We start from the raw sequence: 7,047 nt of genomic DNA on the forward strand, positions 1-7,047 counted from the left end.
TCTTCCTGTCGTAAGTGATAAAACCATTGACAGGAAAGTTTGTAGATCTGGACTAAATGGTAATACATGTGTCGAAGAATATGACATCAAAGTTCGAAATTGCGGTGCTTTCAGGACATACTTTTTACCTCAAGTTAGACTATCTAAATCTGCTTATTGTTTTGGTAAGAATAAGTAAACAATCTTATGCTCGTTTCTTTTTTTAGCGAATAGGAATAATGATTACTAATTTGTAAACATCCCAATCACATTTCAAGATTTACTTTCATTTGGGATTGCTCAAAGCCACATACTTGAAGGCTATATATGGATGTACCGAAAGAAACAAAGGGCTAGTTATTGTTTTTCTTAAAACTGCACTTTTCAAATGATTATGATATGTTATGCTTATAATTTTATTACTGATAATTATCTGGTTTATCGTTTATGCTGTATTAGCTATACGCCTTATATATGGTGAAATGGCTTGGCATATATAACCAATCGGACGATTATGATGGGGGATTGTTTATATTCTTAGGTATCTGATTCTCTATATATGTCATTTTAAGGGAGTAGTTATTACGTAACCTACGATTTAGTGACTAATTAGAACATGTAATTCATATAAATTAATAAAAATATAGTAAATTAGACATAACCCCAAAAGAAAACAAATGAAATAGGTCAGTGTAAGACCTTCAACAATGAGCAAAACAAATACCGTATAGCTAAATATAAAAGACAGGGAATTGATAGATGTGAATCAATTGAAACGAAAAAAAATAAACGGCCTGATCTATGTACAAAACAATAGACAAAAACAAATATGGTATGTAGCAACAAACGACAACAACTGAATTACGGGCTCCTGTCTTGGACATGCACATATAGGATATCGTGATGTAAACATAATTGCAGTCAACCATCCATTCCTCAACCTGGAACAGTGGTGTAATTGCACAACACAAGAACATTACTTCATGTTTACTGTGACTCAATAAATGAAAAACTAAATAAAAAAAAAAAAATGATGAATAGAGTAAAAAGGGTTTGAACTTCGCACATAACGTGTGCGTTCAATTCTAATCCTTATTGACTAGGACTATCAGTTTTTCTGAGGCAGGTCGATGTTTCTCTCCGGGCACTCCGGTTCATACACCAAAACAAAATGACACCAACACCAAGTGGCATTAAGCACCTGCAATTCATCAATCAATCCAGACCTTATCCATGAAATGTGTTTATGTTATTCATGTCTGATTTATCTATGAATTTGCTTTTAATTAAATGTGTATATATTAAAATGGTAGTATTTTACATTTTTCAGGTACATTAGCTGTTCCAACTTCATTGAATCCCGTACAAGGTAAGGCCGTATTCCCCAGATGTAAGTCTCAAAATCCATAAGTTATCTATGAATAAAATGCAAAAACACATGGTCTTGTTTTCCTCAACATTAATTACCTTTTGATTCCCATTTAAACTTAATCTGCGTGAAGAATCACGACAATAACAAATGCACAGAAAACAACTTGATTATTTTATTTTCTATTCTATATAATGTTTGAATTGTCTGGTAAACAATGTAACACTAACTATTTCATTTAAAAAAAATAATAACTTAACAACAGACTCGACTTAAATCAACAACAAAGATAATATAATCATAATACGATTGTACATACATATTGCTCCCCTTTTTGAAAAGACAATAAAGTCTCTTTTTATATAATTTCAGAAACGATTGAGTTCTACATATGGATAATAATTGGTTTGTCATCGGTTATTTTGATTTTGATTGGAGTTATTTTAATTAGAAGGTTTGTATACTCATTTTTGTATTTAATTTGAATATGACAGCTTAATTGCTGATTTTTTTTTTGCCTGTAAAATCATGTTAACACTACTGAATAACATATTTAAACTAACATGTTTGCAACCGTTTTACTACTTATAAATCCAGAACAGATATGGACGCATGAAATTCATACAGTGTTGTTTTAAAAATTACAAAATATATATATAAGTCCACAAAAACCGTCTCAATCAAACGATAGACTATAAAAGTCAACGGAATAAATGGTACAAGCATTTAACCCATTGACACCAACTTTTAAAAAACACATAATAATAAACACATTTTGTTACAAAGACAAGTATCTAAAAGATATTACAAAAAAATAGTTCATGAAAAACATCTCCATGTTGAAATTAGTATAACAGAAAATAAGGTATTTACATTTGATGACCGTACAGTTTTCTGAATCAAACATATGCCAGTAAAGACAATACAATACTGTTGTTTTATCTTTTATAACGTGTTTTAGTTTGAAACATTAAAAACGGCTTTTATGCTTTATAATTTGTTTTTGCAGATTTTGGAAATGTACACCAATTAAGGGGTCAAAGATTTGTTCATCAGTACACACAGAACCTCCAACCTACGATGAAGCCATGAAAAATAAGGAGATTAAAAGCTCAGCTGTCAAAAACAAATAAACGTAACCTATGGATTTTAAAACAGAACCTTAACCAATTTTGTTCATTTTCTATATAGTTTATATCTTATTAATCTAACGAATATACTGAATAGAAGTTTTTTTTTTTAATGAAAAAAAATGTTTAAATTTAGTTGGCAGGTAAGATACATTTTACAAGACTACTTTATTCTGTAAGACGAAATTAACCTGTCTAACTGAATAAACTATCTTGTTCAAATTTGCTATAAGAATAAAACTTGTTACATGTTTCAAGTTCATTTTCGAGTTTCGAACTTCTTTCTGCTTGAAGTAGCTCAAAGATTTGAAACTGTATTATTTCTAAACTTATATTTGTTATAAGTCTTTTATATCGTTTTTGTCACATCGCCATTTTACATTTCTGGCTTTAAATACTGCGGGGAATGTTCCCTTTGATGATTAATCCCAAATAACTCTTCAATCTCATAAACTTAAGATGCTGTAAGTTTCATTTTAGTCATTAATCATATATCACCAGTGTATCTTATTATACATATGTGTGGTGATATATATGATATATTAATGAAAAAAATTGACAGATGTATTGAATGTCGTATGTTCATAATTTTCGAAGATTATCGAAATTATTGTTAACGTCTACTTAAACGTTTTATTGCTGAAGTTCATTTTCAGCATGCTTTTAAAAATAGTGTATTTTACCTATCTTCAATATAATGAAATAGTGTGAGTGTTTTATCAGTTCGTAGTCTTGTTTTGCCTGCCTTTTGTAAACTTCAACTTGTTGAATCATATGTCCTGTCGTTTAAGAGATTACTATCAATTTGTACTTTTCCTTAAGGCTTAAGTTATTCATCAAATGTATTAAACCTGAGTAAAAAACATATGTATATAACATGTTTAACCCCGCCACATTATTTATGTATGTGCCTGTCCCAAGTCAGGAGCCTGTAATTCAGTGGTTGTCGTTTGTTTATGTGTTACATATTTGTTTTTCGTTCATTTTTTTATACAAATAAGTCCGTTAGTTTTCTCGTTTGAATTGTTTCACATTGTCATATCGGGGCCTTTTATAGATGACTATGCGGTATGGGCTTTGCTCATTGTTGAAGGCCGTACGGTGACCTACAGTTGTTAATGTCTGTGTCATTTTGGTCTCTTGTGGACAGTTCTCTCATTGGTAATCATACCACATCTTCTTTTTTATATATACCACTCGAGAAAGGAGTGCAGATGGAACCCACCACGTTCGTCTACATTTTGTATCAGTGTTCTGAGGGTCAAACAGTTAGTTATACATCTATGTAAATTATTTGAACGTACTTTGTTGCGTCCCATGTATCTATTAATTAGTTTTATGCAAATCATTAATTGCAGGTTGATTCTAACCTGATAGTTATTGTGATATCCAGTGCAGCAAAACATTAAAAACAAAACATTTTTTTGTATTGGAACATCTTTTTAGTCAAACTATGATTGAAGCCAATATATAAAGAAACAAGTGCCAGTCATGACAAACATTGTTTTGCATAGCTATGTTCTATTTCTTTCAAATGTTTTTCCATCGATTTTTATTTATTTTTTATATTTAACTGAACATGTTATCATTTACAGTCTAATCTCAATGTGTCGACCTCACTGTTAAAAAAATTTCACATAATTTTGTTATAATTTTGTTTTTGTTTCTTCTTTCATATTTAATGTTTTTATGGCTTGCTTTTGTTTCACAAGATGTAACTTAGATATTTGATTTATGATATCCAAAATTTTATACACGTTTGTAACTGATACTGTTTAACAGAACACACCTTCCTTGACAGAGTGTTTATGTCCTTTACAACCCTATCTAAACCGTCAAAATTATTATGCTAACTGCTAGTCGCAACAACAATTTTGACCTATTCGAACTGGAGACCCCTTGTGATCGTAACACGTGAAGTGTAAGTCGTCGAGACTAAGGGTCTTAACTCTTAAGATCATTGGTCACTTAAAAGGAAAGTGGGGTCAAGGTCAAAGTTCAATATCTTGTTCTACTAAATCTACTCACTACTACCGTGTATGTACAAAATACATTTGGATTAGAATAGTACGTTGAAATTTAAAACATGTTTCTCCTAATTAAGTTTCAGCCATATAATAGAATGAAATTCAAAACAGTGTGGCTGTGGCACAATTTACGTGAACGTTTGTCTGTAACGACCACTGTTCACGACGTACCTACGATAGACATTTAAACTGTAGGGTCACCAAAGGTTTCTTAACGCCTTTAATTATAAAATAATTCGAAAAATTAATCAGGAATAACCTTTATGTTTTGATTTATATAATTAATATAAATCAAAACATCGTGTTATTTCTGATTAATTTTTCGAATTACTTTATTAAGGTGTTGAGAACCTTTGGTGACCCCATAGTTTAAGTGTCTTTTAAAAGTACATAGTGAGCAGTGGTCGTTACATACAAACGTTCACCTAAATTGTCCCAGTCAATGGATGAATTTAATGTGTCAATCAATGGCCACAGCCACACTGTTTTGAATTTCATTCTATAAATACCTAGGATATTTTGATTTGAGGCCCTTGTATTGAACTTGAAATTTAAGTTCAATGTCAACGTAAAATTTGATGTTCTAGAATTCGGACGTTGCTGTAACTAAATTCTGGTACAAGATACATTCATATGGTCTTTTGCGTTAAATTGCAGCATTATGACTGTCAAATACGTCAGCCGAAAGTGACGTATTGAAAACTGGAAATAATCATATTTGCAAAAAGTATATATATCTCGTATTTGTGCTTTAGAAAGATGTCATATAAAGGTAACAGTGTTTTTTGATTTTAGGGAGTAGCTTATTCTCTTTTTTTCACTAAAAATATCCTAAAACGTGTCATTTTTTGGAATCAGTGTGAGATAAAATACACACTGTCACCATAGCTACCCATTTCCATCATTTTTGCGTATCTGATATGAATTTGAATAGGATGGGAAAACCTTTAATTGATCTCTGAACAAATTATTGTAATTTATATATTGATAATATTTTCGCAAAATTTTTTGAATAAAAGTATGGTTTGTCATAACTGTTTTGTTGTTGCTAGTTTTACTTGTTTTATTTTATATATACATGAATTCATATTTTCGTGATGGCTTTTAGATATTAGCGAGGAAGAAGATACGAAAGGAGAACTTAAAAGTCATACGGACAACACTATCACCGAAAATGATAAACGACGAAAATAAAAAAAAACGGATGAACAATCACCAAAAACCGTAACAGATTTTATTTTCTAAAAGATACCAGACCTTAAATTATGTACACTACACGCTTTTTTTTACTCTTTCAAGCTCATCTCTGAATAAAAATAATAAAAAGGCCAATTTTGACCTTAATTAAAAGCATTGAAAGACCAAGCTTACAAAATATTATGCTTTATCCGGATAATTTCATTTAATTTAATTCCTGTGGTTAAAACATTCTTAATTGTTTCGAATGCTGCACATTGTTTAACCAGTTATTTTACAAATATGATCGTATCATTAATATTTAATGTCAACACAGAAGAGCTCATGTATGGACTATTGAAACACCAGTTGCATCGAACTAGATGTTTCAACGCCTCATCAAATATACCATGATAAACATTGGTCTGCTTAACTCGCATTTTATTTAAAGAAGAGCTATTCCGGGTGCTCGAAATAAATCAGTTTAAAAGTCAATTAAATAAAACTGATACAGAGCATCAAAAATCAAACCTTCTTAAAAACAATGAGCCAAAATAGGTTAATTATGCTTTGGGAAAAGAGGTTTTGTATTGACAATTATATATACTTTTAATAAGCAGTTTATCTAACAGTATGAACAATTGTCAAGAAAACATGCTGTACAATCAATGCAAACAAACCAACCTTCTGGAATTGCATGTACTACACAAATGAGTGTGACTGGGTGTGTAAACAGAATCAGCGTATCCTATTATATATGCATCATTCACCATACAAATTTCCTATCAGCTAATATGTTATTAAAGGGGATGCGAAACATTCATTCGTATTCACATTTCAATTCGATACGTAAATTAACAATTCAGACCACTATTCTCGCATCTTAAGACAACAGACGACATGCCCATAATAAATTTAGACAGTCACACAGACACTTGGTATGTACAGCCAAATTGTGATGAATGAACATAAACTTATGTAAGTTTGGCTTCAGTTGTTATTCGACATAGCTCAGAAGGCGCAGTTTTGTGTCAAGAGCACAACCTTGCTATGCCGTTTTGGGGTAACATACACAAACGTTACGTATCACACGAGACATGTATACATTATAAGATGGGAAAATGAAAAATTGCTGTTTAGAACTTGGTGCACGTGTTAACAGTTTCAAATTTGAAATCATCACGTCTGTCATATAGTTTATAGTCGTCCACCTATGTTAAAAAATCAAGATACGCAGAACCTTTTCTGAGTTCATTGGGCAATGTCATACACCACTAGCTGAAAATATCGGCTATTTAGTGAATTGGCATCATTAAGAAAAATAAAGCCAACAATAGTAGAACACTGTTCAAAAGTCATCAATCGA

General features: G+C 31.1%; 1 long non-coding RNA gene across 1 annotated transcript; it reads left to right on the forward strand.

The window, feature by feature from the left end:
- On the forward strand, positions 1-1,806 carry LOC139487007 (uncharacterized). Its single transcript, XR_011655713.1, has 3 exons — positions 1-164; positions 1,310-1,348; positions 1,721-1,806. It is a non-coding gene; the product is annotated as an uncharacterized lncRNA (long non-coding RNA).
- Positions 1,807-7,047: the final 5,241 nt, after the last annotated feature.

Source organism: Mytilus edulis, chromosome 8 (genome assembly GCF_963676685.1).
Source record: "Mytilus edulis chromosome 8, xbMytEdul2.2, whole genome shotgun sequence".
Lineage (NCBI taxonomy): Eukaryota > Metazoa > Mollusca > Bivalvia > Mytilida > Mytilidae > Mytilus > Mytilus edulis.